The sequence below is a fragment of the Lonchura striata genome, chromosome 1A (genome assembly GCF_050655825.1).
Source record: "Lonchura striata isolate lonStrDom1 chromosome 1A, ASM5065582v1, whole genome shotgun sequence".
Taxonomy (NCBI): domain Eukaryota; kingdom Metazoa; phylum Chordata; class Aves; order Passeriformes; family Estrildidae; genus Lonchura; species Lonchura striata.
The window spans coordinates 39276474-39294734 of record NC_140741.1 but is presented as its reverse complement, the minus strand read 5'-3'; positions in this window follow the sequence as shown (position 1 = coordinate 39294734).

Here is an 18261-nt window from a genome sequence, read left to right as displayed (position 1 = left end):
TCCAATAGATTTGATCTAGCAGTGTCTAATAAATCATGTACTGAAGAGAAGCTGAATGGAGAATCATTCATGGGCCAGGAATGAAAGCTGCACTACAGCTGGTCATGGTCAGGAGCAGAATAATAAACATACAGGAAATTCTGTAAAATGACAGTATTTATGATTCTCATTGAACAGGGTAGAGGGAAAACAGAAAGGGGACCTAGAGTTTCCTTTTGGCTTTAGGTATTTAAACCTACACAAAATTAAATACCTTTAGGTATTTAAGCCTAGACAAAATTATTTTTCTGATCTGGTCATTAAAATTTTGCCTTAAAGAAATGAATGTATGTAATAACATTGGTGAGAAACTTTACCAGAAAACAAACAAGCCAAAATCTTTTTTTAGGAAAATTATCACTCTTGTGTGAAAACTGAGCTAGTCACAGAAGTAATCAGGCAGTGCTGCTGCCAGTAGGTTTATTGGCAGAGAGGTGTTTATTGAGTTTATTTTGATTTAGAAAGATATCACATTTAATTCAGGCTCAAAAAGGCCATGACTTATTTCTTTTTATAATAGACTAGCTGCTAACAAATTGTTGCTGATGACACACTAATGACTCACTGATAACATGCTGAAATATCTGCCAGTTCCCCAGCTATTCCAAATATCTGAGACTTACATGCCTAGAAGTCCTCTCCATTTTACTGTAGTGAAATCTCTCTTGCACATTCCACTTTTCTCAATACGTGTTTTAGTTCTCATGATTTCTAATGCTTCTTGTGTAGAGATTCAAATTTCTTTTCCAGCTTTCTCTGAAGACATCATGTTTCAGAGGCATTTCCTGTTCTTAATGTGAAGTATCTCTTGGAATGCCTGAGAAATATGCTAAGATAAATAAAAAATATATTTTTAGCTTCAGATTCCACTCAGATGTCTTCTTTCTTTGTGGTGAATTCCTACTTTATTTCCCCTTTCCCCAGCTGGCAGTCTAGACTACATGCCCATCCAAGTCAGTCACACAGCAGTCACACAAGCCATCACTGCTGCGTGCAGTAGCTCATCTCTGCAGCAGCAGTCATGCTGCTGCCTGCTGGAGACACACGAGAGTCAAAACGTGCCTTGCTGTGAGGTGCAACATCCCACGGCCTGGGCAGCTAAGAGATGAACAAGCAGAAGCTGGAGCGTGTAACACCACAGACCTGTGAAAGTGTGGCTGAGCAGAACCAGCTCATGAGCCACACTGAATTTGTCCCACTTCATCTGATCTGCCTTCATCACATAGAGTGCAGAAAAAGTTTCTTATGCTGCTTGCATCTTGCGTGAGTAAAGCATGGGACACTCTTCCCTCCAGCTTATTGCATTCCTGAGGTGGGTTTGCTTCACAATATTATTAATGTTCTCTTGTCTTATTTGAAAAGACACAAGTGGCCAATGAAAGTGCAGACCTTTTGGGCACCAATCCAAAGCAATATCAAGAATCCTGTTCACTTCCCAAAGGGGAATGCCAGAGTAATTAAAATTAGTCACACTTACAAATGAGTGGATGAGAGTGAGAAAAAAGGTAAAGAAAATGAATTTATGGAAGGAAAATTACATCAAGACAGTGAAAATTAAATAAAGAAAAAAAATTATCCATCTTGGCAGCATCAGTGACCAGAAAACACACAATTATCTGAGTGGCATTCAAGCACTACAACTAGAGGATGGTAGTGGTAGTGATGAACTGGATGTCCTTGACCAGATGGTTTCAAGAGCCTCTGGACTCCAGACAGAGAACTTTTCCAGGGCTACATAAATTGAGAGAAAGAGGAAGGAACATTACTGAAAAGATGTTCTCCAATATAATTGTCTCTGCCTTAATATCCGTGTGGTCAAAGTTCAAGTAAAATTATGAGACAGGATTCTTGAGACAGGATTCTTCTGCCACAGGTTACTGATATTGGACTGTGTGGTCTTTGTTTACTGTGCTTGAATATGTAACAGTTTACATTTAATTTTATCGGTCCCACTTTTCTTAACAAATTGTGAGGGGAACAAATATGTGGGAGATGCTAGACATAAGGGAATACTTCTTGGAAGTCTAGGAAGAGACTGAAGTTTTGCAAGTAGGAATTTTGCAGATACATGAAGAAATCTGTGACATAGGAGTGCTCAATATGATGTTTATGGGAACTGGATAAGCAAATTTTTAAAGAAATTTAATCACCTCTTCGTAGTGGAGGGCTGGATTTATACTAAAATAGATCACTTCCACTGCACTTTTTTTCATCAGTATTTAATTTCTGTTTTACTTTTGACCTCTTCATATTTACCAGCCCTTGTATCACTCCTATTGAATAATCCACATTGGTGACCACATTTGAAATTTGCCTGGGTATTTTCAGTGTGTCCTCCTTACGTTACACTGCAGACCAGACACCCTCTTGCTTTTGCAAATCTGTAGAAAAGGAAGGAACTGCTTTGTTGTTAGAGAAAAGCCTTTGAACTTCTTCCAGAGTATAAAGTGGAAAACATCAGATGGATAGAAGATCCCCAGAAGAAATAGCTCTTTGCCACTGCTCAATGGTGTGTAGAGGAATATACATTTACAAAGAGAATATTTGTACTCTGTCAGTAAAATCTCTAGTCAGAAACACCCCAATACTTTTTTTAGGAATGCCCATGGTTTGAATTAGTCAGTTCATGGGACTGAACTTCACATATGGCAGATTCTTCACAGTAAAGATTTGTACATGAGTGCTTCATACATCAGGAAAAGTTAGTCTGCCAGGTACATGGCAGTTGTATCAGTTAAACTCCTGGTACCTTCATACTCAGGACACTGTGCCCATCTAATAAGATTTTGCAGGTGTCATAAAATGACAGGCCTGAAAAGAACATAAAGCCTGCCAAGGACAAAGAGCATGAGCAATTCTAGACATGCTTTTCCTTTTCATTTTCTACCTTATTGTATTAATAACTTTATCAAGGTTCTATATTTATGTGAACCTTCATTTCCTCAAGGTAAACCATTACAAAAACTGCACAGGCAGTGTAGAACACCCCAGCACATAAGGAAGCAATCATGAAAGGAAGGGAGAGCAAAGCATCAAAGCAATTGCTGCAAGTGGCTGGGTAGTCCATGGAGGAAGCATATGCTTCTGGGAGGGGAATGTGGCCAGAGCCTTCACCTGAGTCATCTCCAGCACAAGATTATTGTCATTTGGCAATTTAGTTCACAGATTGGCAAGAGAGTTGTTTAGCATTCTTATTTCAACTTTCTAGTTGAAATTCTACTTGGAGCTTAGATTTACACAGTCTTTATGCACGCATGGAAGCTTATTAAAATTAATTTTTTCCCTAAGGATTTCTTCATTCTGCTTTTTCACACACACTCTTCATGAGAGAAATGGTTCTTCCAAACTCATGCTTTTTTGTCATAATAATTGGTTTACACCTCTTGGCAACTTTTCACACCATTTGTAAAGTACTGTTTCATTAGTGTTCATTAAGGGACAATATTTTCATCAGAGTAAAATTATTAAAAGGCTTTAAAATTGTTTTTAATGTTAATCATGTTGTTTCATTTATGGAGAAGTATAACTATATGCAATCATACACAGACAAAGAAATAACTTTTGCAAAGCATTCTTGGAACTTAACTGATAAGGTAACAATTATTAAATGGAATATGTAATTCTGATTGACAATAAATTAACTTATATTGCATAGCTAGAAAAAAAAATGTTTTTAAAGAAACCTTAAATTGCTGTGAGGAGTTAATTTTAAAGTGGAATAAAATTGTACATTGCAATTCATTAGATCTGCAAATTCTTGAATTGTTTTTATTATACAATACTTCTTTCTGTTTAAATTAATAATTCATTTCTTCTTTTAGGAAAAATGAGAGCTCAAGTTATATTGCTAGAATAAAACTCTTGCTTTGATTACACTGGATGTATTTATAGACTACTAAATAGAACAGTAACAGAAAGATCTACTGGGCAGTTCCTGCCTTTTTTCAGGAGGAGGAGCCTGTGTTGTCATCAAGCCTCATCTACAAATAGTAAGAAGCATCTAGAATTTTGCCTTCAGAACATCCTAATGACCAAAGTACCTCCAAATTTTTCAATTTCATTGTGACTGAAATTTGTTTTTCCACAATTACCACCCACAGTACACATTACAAGAGTGTTCAGCAAAGGAAGTGTTCTATGTACTTGCTTGTTTTGTAGTTAAGGGATGTTAGGACAAAACAGAGAGCTCAAAACCAGGCAGTGCTATCGACCACTGAAAGTTGTACACAGCAAATGGCTTTCATGTGCAGCTCTGGATGTGTGACTGTTATCACCAGGAGCTGTTACCTAGGAAACAAATTTTTGTTAAGATGAACCAACTTTTATCCATTTTATTTTTTCTTGAGAGGGTGAGTGTGCTGCTTGCATACTTGTAAGAAGCAGTTACCAGTAAAAAGATGTCATGGAAAGGATTGAAATATGTAGCCATCATTATTAAATTCAGCATTTATTGCTAAACATTGATACCAAAATCTGAGGTCAATCAAAAAAAGAATATTTAATCACACAGCTGATTTTCTTAATCTACTCCTCAGATTATGGACCTTTTTAGACAAGTATACCAAGATTTTACCTGGAATGTGAGCCTTCCTGTCTGTGATGTGTACATAATTCAATTGCAGTTTGCTGTGACGTAGTCATCCTTACACGCTTCTTTTCCCTTTACATGTTGGTGGCAAAGACAGCACTGAATTTTCAAAATATTCAACTCTAGAAAGACAAATATTGACGATTATCTTTACATTTAAAGTTAGCAGGAAAGTTTTCTTAGAACTGAAAACTTCTATCATTTGGGATATACAGATACAAAACTGTATGCAAATATGTAAAGCCACATGTGAAATGATATTGCTAAAAATTTCTGTAGCTCATGGCCACCAACCCTGAGGTTTGTACTAGCATTTAAAAAGTATATTTTGAGGTCTTCTGTGTGTATCCTTGGTGGTATCCCTATCCATGGCAGGGTAGTTGGAAGCAAACTATTTTTAAGGTTGCTTCCAATCCTAAGCATTCTATGATTCTTCATCTGATGGATATGAAGTTGTTAGCAAATGAGTGTTGAGATACTATGACCAAACGATTCAGAATAAATCCAGACCTGATCCCTCTATTTGCTTAGCCTTTCATAAACCATTAAATGCTGTAAACTGGCTGGTTTTTAACACAAGATAATTTCTGAGAGAGAAGGAAGATATCAGATATCTATCACTACAACAAAAGGACAAGGGAAGATCTGAAACAAAAATACCAGATGAAGCTGAGAGCATATGCCAGTGATGAATGTGTGTGCCAATAACCTAAGGTTTAGAAATCCTCACAAGATCTGTTTGAATTAAAAATAAGAAAATATTTCAGAAAATTTTAGCTCTAAATATAAAAACCATTACAGTGATGCCCAGAATGAGACATTCTACTCACATTACTCTCCTTGAAGAATTTTTATATTATTAGCTATAGCAAGCAGCTCTTAAGAGTATGCTTGTTTTGCAAATTGGCTTATTTTTCTTTGTGGTCATTCCATACAAGAAAAAAGCCACATTTTTTGGACTCTTCTTTAGTCAATTAATCACTCTTTTTTTCCTTTCATCTGTAATGAACCAATTCTGCAACCAAGCATTATAATTCTGTAAAAAACCAACTGCCTAATTATCAGTAGATAAATCACAAATGCACATATCTTTGGACTTGAAAAGGAGCTGGATGACTTGGAAGGAAGATACAACACTTCTTTCATGGCTCTGTGCAGTGAGGTGCTATAAGAGCAATGTTCTGGAGCATACTTGTTGTGGGAAAAGAGAAGAGGAAAAGATCTGAAGGCAGCACTGTTAGGAAAGTCTGTATCACTTTACTTGTCAATGGTCAGAGAGCTACTGATATTGGGGTTTTATATTTAGAAATTATGCTGTCATGATTTTGCAAGAAATGAAATTTTATTAATTTACTGACTTGAATTGTCTCTTTTCTGTACTTTTACAGAGATTTTTAATCAGAAAACAATGCACAGAAATCAATCCAGCAACTTCCAGAACACTGAAATACTCCATACTCTGGGGGTTATGATCCCTGCATTAGAAGGGACTTCTTGTTTTGCTTCATCTTGTTTTGTTTTAACTGCTCACCTCTGGCAGAACCAGAAGTATTTATTTTCTGTCTTCACACTGTGAATTCAGCAGGAGCTTAATTACCAGCCAGCATATTGTGATTGTCCAAGGAGTATCAGAAATGAGCAAATATATCAAGGTTTGCATCGTGGCTCAGGAGTAACAGCTGCAGTCACTCACCAGCCTCAACTGTCAGCTCCATCTTCCTCCTGCATAAAAATAAACATTTCCCTCACAATAAAGTCTTTTTATAAAAGCAATAAAACAACTCAAGGGAGCATTGTTATCATGAGCTAATCACCCCCTTAGGGAATTAGAGGCACTTAGCTGCATCTAGAGCTTCAACACCTGAGGGGCTGTGATTATTTCATGATAACCAACAAGGCATGACAGACTGGGAGGTTAATTAGATAATATTCAAACTTGGTAATATTGAGTTTGAAGATTTCTTTTGAAGTTGTACAAGCAAAGCTCTGCTTATAAAACAGCAGTGGGACATCAGCACAGAAAGGATAATTAACATTTCCTACAAACCAACCAAGGTTTTGAATAGCTAAAGGAAAAAATAATAAAGTCAAAGTACTAAACCCTGAGGCACTCCTTTAACAATGAGTAATCCTGATGAGTTCACTCCCTGGAATCTTGGGCAGAAATTGACTCAAATTATATAATGCCGTTTAGTTGCTAACCCCTAAATGGTGAAGGCATTTCACTCAGCCTCATACTACTTAACGGTCCATTGTCTCAAAGAATTTAGTGGGATAGTAAAAGCAGTATTAATAATAAATATTCATCTGAGCTGCAATCAGAGCCATTGGTTATGAGTCACTGCTCTGCAAGAGATTAAAGTCAAAAGACACTGGCAACGCTTAAAATTGTACAAGCAGTAATTGTTTTGTGGAAGACCATTTTATTTTTCTGGACAGTGGCAGAGAAGTTTCAGAGCTGCACATGTGTGTCAGTGGTTAGCTGTCCTGCAGGAACCTGGCCTGTGTCCATGGGCTCTTTCCCACCCCCCTGACCCACCACATGGGGACTGTGGGGTGAAATGGCCCATCTGGTTGAAATTATTCTACCAAACCAAACAAATGGACTCAACATCAGCTCGCTGGTCTGAGACATGCTGAGGCCACATGAGATGTGAATACCACTCAAGGTATATTGAAGAGCTGCAGGTTACTGAGAGGAGTAGGATGTTTCCTCTTGGTGGACAGCTAGTTGTAACATCAGATTGCAATTCTTAGCTGTAAATAAGTTTCTAGAAACAGCCTGTAACTTTTAAAGTTTGTTTTTTCTTTTTTAATTGACCGTCAGTTTTAAAAAAATAACAAATTTGGCCATCTCTGACTTGTTTATAATATGGAAAATGAAGATGACTGTTGGTGTACCAAACAGTCTCTGATTTAGATAGCTTTCTCTTTAAACTAATTTGTTGGAGTTGGCATTGAAATAAAGAATTCAATCACTTGAATCACAAGAACTCACGCACTTCTGGGACAAAACTGTGTATATTCGGCAGGACACATCGCTTCAATGAAGTTGAGATTGTTGGCCAGTCAGAAATTTGCCAGTAAGAGCCATTCTGATGTAATTCTGATTTAACAGAATCAAAACATTTCCCTAGAACCTGTTGATTCCATCAAAACCTTTGACAGGGAATTGAGTAATCTTGTGTCTTTTCTCACCAGCCTTCCAGTCTCCTGGTCAAGTTCTGGCAGCTTGCCTGGCTCCCCAGGCTGGCTCCCTCTCTGGCATACCTGGCATATGTTTAAGATTTCCTGCCATATAAAAAAAATGATAAAAAGCTCCTACATATAATTCAAGAGGTAACACAGATTTTTACATGCTCTTTCTCAAAATAATTTATGAATCTTCACTTTTCATTTTCACACTAAAACACATATTTTAAAGAATTGGCCTCTGGAGTACTGCACAGAACTTAAGAATAAATAGGAAAAAAAAGCTTTTTTATATATGTGGAAAAATTTCATGTTCATATACCAATGAAGCAAATATATATGGACACTAGAAAAATATTAGGAAGAAGAAAATACAAGAAGGACTTACATAATTTTTCTCAGAAGCTTAAGAGTTTGCAAATCATTCTTGTTAGATATGAAACAATAGGCAATTACAAGGATGCCTCGAAACTTCTTTACCTCTAAGTGTACCAGTGGGATGAGCCAGTTGGATAACAGTTCACCTGTTGCAGTGGATAAAAAGGATAGTCTGATGGCCACTTTGTAATAAGTTTCTGAGAACAGATTGCTCAAGTTTGCAGAGAAGTATTCTATGCAAAAAGATGAAAAATAGAAATGGAGAGCAAGGGTAAAAACTACATTAAAATACTTAAATTACACCTTCTTCCATGTCATATGCACTAATCCTTATCTAGAGAGCAGATTACTCTTTCCAAAAAGTTCTTTTTCCTCATATAATTTGCCTCCTTCACCATCATCTTTAAATGCTTTCTTTTATATTTATTTAATCTTTTTCATTTATGTGTTTATATATTTTTATCACTAAGACATCAGATATTTAGGTCACTAGGAGCACATCTTACTATTAGAGTATTTCAGATCACCTGTCCTTTAACTTATACCTATGAAATAACTAGTGACATTTGTTGTATAAAGCATATGAAAATTCAATTAAGTGAATACACTTAAAATACCAGTGCAATTGCATTTTAGGGAAAATAAAAAGTTGAAAGATTCTCCCACTAGATATAATCCAGCATAATCTAAATCAGAGGAAATAGCCTCTGTAGTCATTTGAGCTCTTCAGGCTTTTTGGAGAAGAAAATGTGTCTTCAAGACTAAAACTCTGGAAAAAATACCTGGGGTGCCATGTGGGTTCACTAGTGTTCCCTGAGGCTACTGATCAGTGTAGCCTTTGTTGTTTCTGCTGCTGCTATCTGAGACACCTGTGAGTTCAATAAATAAGTGCCAAGGTTTCAAAATCCTCAGTGCCAGCAGGGATACATGGAAAAAGTCTTAGCACCAGACTTGTTTGAAAGAGTGGTTCTGTGGCAAAAAACGGGTCAGTCTACTGCACAGACATGGTCCTAACACAGTCTGAGCAAGGGCAATCAGAGCAAGGACTGAAGTCCAACCTGCCTGTGTCAAGGTGAGTGGCACCCCCAGAAGCCTTCCTTCCCTTGGAGCACCTGCTGACCTCTGTGTTCCCACTTGTCTCCACCACGCTACTTCCATATCTGCATTGCACCAAGTCTTTGTTGCATGTTCAACAGTACTAGATGTTTTCATTCCAACAGCCTTTCTTTCATCCTGAATCTGGGACAATGTATGATTTCTTCATCATTTTAAGTTTGCACACTTAGCGCCTAAGCATCCTTATCATAGCTACAGTTATTCAGCTTTTTATTAGGAAATGATTTCATGTATCAGGTATACCAGTATACTTTCTAAGCCTTTTTATAAGCAATTTACATGGGCCAGGATTTTGGTGAGACTGACATAGAGCATACATGTGCACATGGATGGGGTAATAAAAATCCTTTCTGTCAGCGGGTACCAGCAAAACAAGAATCTAAGAGCGTCCTGCTTCCACTGCTGTTAAGGTAATTTAGTATTCATGAAAGCCATAAGGATGCTAGGCTTATAATGACAAAAACACTTAGATACAGTTTTTCTTAACATTGACTCCCATGGGGCTGTCAGAATAACTAATTTATACTGTACCTGTAGCTTTCAGTATCATCTATACTGTATGCATAATCTTTCTGGTCAGAGCAATGAATCAGGATCTGTGCATGAATAAAAATGTTTAAGTACATTGCATGTTATCAGGTTATTGATATGTAGCAAAATTCTCCTACTTTTACTCACAATGCATAGCAATTTACTCCTGAGAGAAGCACACTGATCCTTCCTGAGTTTGCACTCCCACTCCCTGGAAATATCAATTTCTTTTTTTAGTGAAAAACGGGAAATAATTTATTTTGGATACTTCATTTGGCATCTTCTTTTTGCCCAGCTGAAAATATTTTGGAAAAAAGAAAAGGTCAGTCACAAAATATGCTTTTTTAAAAAAATGAGAAATTGATTAGCCATAAAGCCCTCAGCCATAAATGGATGCTTTAGGTGTGGTTCTGAACTCTTCTGTCAAACAATGGCTGCTCAAATACTGTCTGGACACTGAGAGTAGATGGGAGGGACAAGAGGAAAACAAGTAACAGAGAGTCATCTCACAGAAGCCAAAGTCTTTCCATGTGAGTACGGTTACTCACAATATCAAGATACAGCATATTATGCTGTAATTCATCATAACTTGAGAGAAGAAAGATTAACACTCATTCTGCTTCTCCTTTGCTCATGCTTTAGATAAAACTTTCTTATCTCTGTCTCTTTCTTTGATAATTATGGCACATGTCAAGATCCATAGCTAAGTTTTCAAGAGCTTTCATAGTGTAAGACCTCAACAGATGCAGCTTTGTAAGCTGCCTTTCTAGCTACTTAACATTTTGTGGGCAAGCTCCCTTCCCTTTAATGAGCAAGTAACATCCCTGTGACAATTGCAGTAATGGCTCACATGGAAAAGTAATATGAGGAAAGTATTTAACATATGTGCAGCTGTCTGTTGTGTCACTCCAGCTGGTGGAAATAAACTCTAGAGATCAACCAGTTATTTGGGAAACACCACTGGTTGATAGGCCACAGTAAGTTGTCATCTAAGTGTTTATACAGCTTACCAAGAAGGTAAATGTCAGAAGGCATTGAGAGGGTCCTTCCAGGTCCCAAGTGTACATCCTCACCTACAATATCCTGTATCCTCAGTTTATGTTTTGATTTAAGGGTATGTCAACTAGCTCTTATCCAAAATTCCTGTCAAACACTTGTAAGTTTTAATTTTTTTTTTTTATTGCTTGGCATTTGTTGTGTATTTATATAACACTCTTAATTTTGTCTTTATTAGTAGCAGAAGAATTGGAAGTGGCACTCTCTATGGTTCACAAAAAGGCTGAAAAAACTTGCAAATCTGCCAATCTAAATGATCAAGCAGATCATAGAAAGGAAATCGACAAAATATAAATCAGAAGTCAAGTAGTTAACTGAAGAGGTAATCTAAAGGAACTAGCAAAAGATAAGTCCAAGTTACTAAGACCAACAAAGAGGAATAAAATGGAATACCAAAGAATCATTTTCTCTTTTGAAAGAAGGGGGTTATTGAATTAATATTTTAATTTATTTAAATGCACCATGCATTTTATTTCCTCATTCACTGTGGAGGGCATTAAACAACACAAAGTCTCCATATCTTTGGGGCCAGAAGACTGTACTCGGGAATGTTAAAAGAAATTGCTTTAGAAAGAAGTGTAAACCTAAGGCTTCCATAAAAAATGTAGAAAGGTACTGGTGTGTTCAAGTTAGCTGAGGTATCAAAATGCCTGGAACAGCCTTCTGGGAGACTTGTTGAACCCCTGAGAAACAGCTGAATGTTGTGCCATGGATCATCACATCAGCATTGCACAGATGAAATCAGAAGACTCGAGATATTAATGACACACCTAAACTTGAAGAAGTGAATGATCCATTAGCTATACAGTTAGCATAAGTAAGATTGTACATGGAATCTGGTTACAACTGAGGATTCTTTAAATACAGTAACAAAATCACTTTTTGTTTACAATGAAACAGTCCACTGGCTAATAAATTTTTCAAGCACATCTACATTCACAGACACAGACTCTTGCTGTTTCTTCAACCCAGCTAGGCACAACATGACCTGGATGCTGCAGATACTGCAAACACTGTCTTGCAAAGGGGAAAATACCCCTCATTGCTGCAAGATCCCCGTCTCCCGAGTTTCTTTGGCAGGCTAATATTTATGCCATGTGATAAAGCCAGTTTTTCTAGTGTTCGATAGGGACGCAGGCAGCCCTGAAGCGAGTCGGTGCAGGAATGTTTATCACTGCTTCGGCGTTGTGCTCCACACTGGCCTGGAGCAGGGAACGGGGAGACAATGCCGGGAAGCACGGACGCCTGGAGGAAACGAGGCTTTCAGTGAATTTTCGGACCTATGGAAAGAAAGGCAGCTTCGCTGCGCCCGCCCGGCGGCCGCGCCTCCGGCAAGGGCCCCGCGGCAGTTCCCCCGGCAGCCACGAGATGGCGCCTGGGATCCGGCAACCGCGGCGCGCCCGCGCTTTCCCTGTCCGGGAATCGCCGGGAGAGCGAGGAGAGTCCGCCCCTCACGCGGGACTCTGAGTTAGCGACCATTGCTTTCGTAAAGCGTTCCCCAGCGCTACCACGGTCCCTCTGGTGCTCCAGCTGCTGCCTTTGCTCTGCTCGGCTCCGCTTTGCTTTGCGAAAGCTGCGTTCCCGTGCAGGGACGTGGGCTGGGACACGAGGAGAGTTCCGCCCGTCGCCGCCGGGCGGCCAGCGGCGCCCGCGCTGCGTCCGCCTTGACGCGGGCTCGCTTCCAGGACAATTCCCAACAGCGCTAGTGGGAAGGGTACGCGTGGGGTGTGTGTAGGTTTGTAGGCATACACATATTTAAATATATTAACACGTGCATTCTCATGGTTAAGGTAACTTGGAAGGTTATTTTTTTCTTATCTTAATTTTCTTCCCCCGAAACATTCTTGCCACAAATTTCTTTTTACTGCAGTGGCTCACTGTTTTTCAAAGTGGTACCTGATTATCTGCAAGACTGAATCAATACTCTTCTTCTGAGGATGAATTTCTGAGTTCCATGGGAGCCATTCTCTTGCATTCCATGGAGAGGCACTGGAATAAATGCCGGTTTCTTGATTGCAAAGGGTCACAGTGTTGGAATTTACCTCTCCTCTGCTTATGGCAACAACAACCTCTGTGTAAATCTGATAATATGGGCAGCAAACACATGTTAGGTTAGAAAACGGTAGAGCAGCTGCTGTGCTACTGGTAGTAACTTAGTCAAATAGATTCAGTAATGTCCAATATTTAGACATGTAGTCTTGCAAATACAATGGGCCTTTGGGGTTCAGGAAAATCTGATAAAGCAGCTTTCTGATTCTGGACACTAAATGTAATAAGGCTAATCATAATAATCCTTTTAAAAATAAAATTTCCAGCCCTTCCTATTATATTAGACCCTAGAAACTGAAAAACAATATTTAAGGCAAAAAAGCTTATTGAAGCCAGATTTTAGATACTTTGATGGTTTGGTTTTGATTTTTTTTTTTTTCTCCTGGGGAGTGGGTAGGACGTGTTTTTTTCCCTCAAAAATTAAAATTCTATAGTGTTTTCCTCTTCTGCTCTGAAGGGCAGTTTTCTCCTTTGAAACATCTCGAGGTGTCCCGCTGCGATGGAGAACAGTTAAGTACCTTCCTAATAGTATTAGGACAGCAATGCTCTGGCCTAGGTGCTCTGTTGAAATTAAAATCAAATATAAGTACAGGAACACCTCTGTTGCATTCCAACTCAATTTTTCTTCTGATTAAATCACTTATTGCTGCTGTTAATATGTTACATTGATGTTTATACACCAAATATTGCAAGAGACCCCATTGTGTTAGGCACCATGAAAGCAGAGAGCAGACAGTGTGATCTCAGCTGTTGTTTCCCCATCTGCCAAGTGAGGACAATGTACTTGCTCTCTACAAGTACATGAACGCTAATTAATTAATATTTTTAAAAGGATATGTAAATGCTAAGTATTATTTATGAATTGTAGTATGAATGAAATTTTGTGGAGAGACCATGAAGAGGAGACACAGATGGCATTAGAGGGTGGAGAGAGCAGCATGGAGTGCCAAGATTAGCCTGGAAGAAGAAAAAAGGAAGAAAAGCAAAGTAAATTTTTAACTAAAGAAGAGTTGTTCTTAACAAAAATAAAGTAAGAGTGCAAGGGATATGAGCAATATACAAATGAATTTAAAAAGAAAGCCCAGCAAAACAGTGGTCTGAACATGCTGGAAATACAAATGGTAATAAAAAGAAAATTTGAAAGAAATGGACAAGAAGAGCCCTACTAGTGTTCATAATACAGTGATTTATAGATGCTCTTTATTTTACAGTATCTCCTGTACCCTTAGAATGATAAAGACTTGCTCAGCAAAACAAAGGAAGTGATGAGGTCCTGCTCTTCCCAGGTGAGTGAGCAAGCAGGTGTTCAGAGGATTGTGGCCTCAACATTGACCAGAAAGCAGGTGATGAAAGTGTTATAGACTCACAGTACTGTATAATACTGAGTTATATGTGCTTTTCTGAAATAGCTCCATCAAGGAACATTCAGCAAATTAGAGAAAGTGGTTCTGGAAAGAGAAATCATCTCTTCTTTCAATAACATCCAATGTCCTTGTGGGCATTCTAGGGGGTTTTTTTGTGGGTTTTTTTTTTTTTTTTTCTATACTGTTTAGGTCAAGCATTTGCTTAACTTTTCTAGTTAGAAAAGTGAATTTTGGAAAAATAGAATATTATGTCAGCACATTTTTCCCCAAATACTGGGAAAAATATTTATAAATATTCATATTAGAAGTCCAAACTAAATTTTAAGTTGACTTCACTCTCACCAATCTTTTATTTTCTTTCCAGGAATGTTCAGTAGCACAGCTTTTACTGACATAAGTATATATGAAGTGCAGGCTTTGGAAGTGAACTGCTAGTTCACAAAGTCAGCTTCAAAATTGCACTGTGAGATGTAACTCCTGCAATTTTCTGTTTGAGTTTTACCTAAAAAAGGATTAAGAATACAGTGTCACTTGTGCAGAAAACAACAATGTATGGTAATTATTTCAAGAACATGCAGTAAAATGTTTGTGAATGGTCCCACAACAAGATTAACTAAATTAGGAAGTAACCAAATATTCAAAAGGAATGGAGAAATCCAAGAATTGAATGATCTGCACAGACACTTCATAAACAGACCCAACAGGCAACATTTTCCCAAGGGATTGCTCATGGAAATTACTTGCTTCATTTCAGTTGTTAACAAGCATGAGCAGCTGAGCTCCACCTCCTCTGCAGTGCAGAAGTGATCTCCAAGGCTTTTTCCTACCAGCATTACCAGAAAAATGAACAAATTAGGTTTGGACAGGTCCTCCTCTGTTATTTCACTGACTCTCAAATCCATGTGGCAGCTTTGAGTAAATGTGGAGAAAAAAACATGAAAAATATATATCCTGGGTTTACTTTGATCTCTAAAAATAAGGGTGATTTATTTTAGGTATATAATAATATTGCTAACCTCTGTTCACTAAGCAATCCTTGCTTTTCCCTTGCTTCTCAGTTGGACACATCTCCAGCATGAAATGGACTAAGATTGCCATGAAACTGAAAGCTCTGAGTGTGGAAATTGGGGAATGCATAGGCAGATTCTTTTTTCCTTTTTAAACATATACCAATGAATAAGCCTTTTTTTTTTTTTTTTTTTTTTGGCCCCTCTCACAAGTTTTCTGAATTTCTTGGTAAATATCACTACAAACCTTGGCTGGAAAGCCCGGACCAATTTCCCTTATGGGACTTCTGTTAGAGCCACAGAATATCAAAGGTGAAAAAACAAGGATTGACTCAACCCTGAAATGGTACACTGGTCCTGGTGAAAACTACCACGAAGATCAGGTAACTTTTTGACATGAGCTTTGCCAATGGGAAAGCAAGAGAAAGGCAGATTGCTGCAGAGCATTAAAAAGAGCCAGGAAGCAGCTGCAAATGTTGTGATACTGACATACATGTTTGGCCACCATGAGGGGTTTAAAGGAGCAAGTGTGGATATAGAGATGAAACACAGAAAGGATGGGCATGTTAAACTATAGCTGTTAGGTGCATTGTCTGGTCAAAGTTGTAATATAGCTTTCTTGCCTCTTAAATATTGTTCATAAAATGTAAAAATCTAAGCATATAAAATAAAAAATGAAACACTTTGATTCACAGTATTTCTAGCTCCTTTAGTGCAAAGTATAGTTCCGTACCATTGTTACCTGAGGCATACGTGATGTAAAGATGCTTTAGACAATTGCTCAAATATTGTCAGAGTATTCTGTGCAATCTTTATGGCATCCTGGTTGTACCAATCTGCTGCATGTGACGTCTGGACAGAGCACATTTAAGTTGGGTAAGAAGAACTCCTGCTCCCAACACTTGCACTGAAATAAAACCTTCCTTACTTGAGCTGGCCATCCCAGCCTAGATGGGCAGGTTCTATAGGGAAGGCAAGCTTACATACATATTGTGGAAGGCAGGACACTTGTAAAACTTTGAGTCCATGGCTGGGGATCTGCTTCTTTAATGGCCAAGAAGCCACTGAATTCTTCACAATAACCATAATTCCAGGAAACAGAAACACTGAATGACACAGAACTTACTACTTTGGTGTCATATTCTCTGTTACTTAAATCTTGCCATGTACAATTTCAGAACTCCTAAGAAGATCTGCAACATATTTCATAGTTTTACAGTGAAAGCAGAAGCTATGTCTAAACACAGAGAGGAGGGAGTGAAAAGCAAGCTGCGTATTGATGTTTATCATATATTTGTCTGCAATCAGTGCCAGCCCTAGTAATGGCCACACAAAGTTTGGGCAGCCAACTGTTGATTGCCCCAATTAAAAGGCATCCAAAATTTAAGGCTGCTTAGCTATCTTAAGAGTATCTGAAAAAATTGTCCATAAACTGGAGTTATTTGCCCATATGAATTTAAACATTATAACTGTTATGGAGAAAAAACCAAAGTCCTTCAAATGGTGTTCCAGCTATGTTAGTTATAATTGAAGGGGTTTGGAAATAAACACCTGATACAGATTTTACAGAGATTTTGCTACCAATGGCAAACCAATTTCTTGTTTAATATCATTAGGTGAATAATATGAACAGGAATTGAGACAGTAGTTTCTAAAAGTAGTGAATACTTCAGTACTTCTTCAGTTCTTCTAATTATCCTTTAATGAAACTTTCTGTCAAAGTAGTTGCATATTACTTAGTAATTAAATATCCAAAATACTGATGGAACAAAAATGTTAATGAAATACATGTTTTCATTAGTTAGCATTTATATGTTGGAGTTTTGCTACAAGTGACAGCATTTTTAAAGTTGCCTCACCTTTGCAAATATCTCAAATATTAAAATATCTCAAATATTTGATTTTAACTTATTAGCATTGTAATTTGTTTCAGTTTGGAAATACGACTGTGACAAGCTCAGGTAAAACATGCTAATAAGGGACTAATACATAGTAGAAAAGAATAAGTGCATTAATACATCTCCACATGCTAGTGACTAGTAGCTGCTCTTAATCATCTATTTTTTTTTCTTCCACAATTCACCTACTTATTCTCATAATATCTCCTTTTTAAAAGTCTTTCTTCACTGTGGCAGTTCATGAAGACAAGTCCAATGTAAGAAAGATACATATATATCAAATAGGTAGAAAACTATTACTCTGTTTTGCAACTGAGAATGTCAAACCAAAGAACTTCACTATACTTTTCCTTTTGTAATCTCTTTTTAGGAGTTCATGGTTGTATGGGAGATATGACCGTGACTTGGAACATTGTTGTTTCATTTAATTTGCATCCAAGAGCCACAGAGCCATCTACCTTCCTGCTTTTATATGTGCTGTTAGGAATATTAGAGAAGAATGGCATGTTCCTTGCTGTGGCATATGCTTTCCAGGCAGGTTTAGTTGAATCACTTAATGCAAGATCCACAGAGACATCCAGACCCAGAGCCAACCTACTTAATTTTAAATTTGAATATAAAATGAAGTGTGTCCCCAGAAAGGGCTTTGATAATCTGATATTCAGGATTTGCCTAAAAGGTAGGAAAAAGTGTATCTGATTTCCTTGAAGTAGAAAAAGCAACTGAGCCTTGCTCTTCCTCATTAGATCACTACATTAAAGAATAAGTAACCTTTTTTTTTTTTTTTTTTTTTACATGAGGTGGACATACATCACAAGTTATGGATTTTTTTTAAAAGCTTAGTTCTGTCTGTGTGCTTAGGGATACCCTGAGCAGATTGGATTGAACTGCTCACTTTAGGTGAGAAAATACGGTATTTGAGGTTCTCAACAGCACTTAGACGAAGGTAGGGACCGATCTATCCAGGACTTTCAAGATATTGAAGGCTCTCCTTTTATCTACGGACTTCAAAACACTTGCTAAATAAAATAAGTATCATTTTC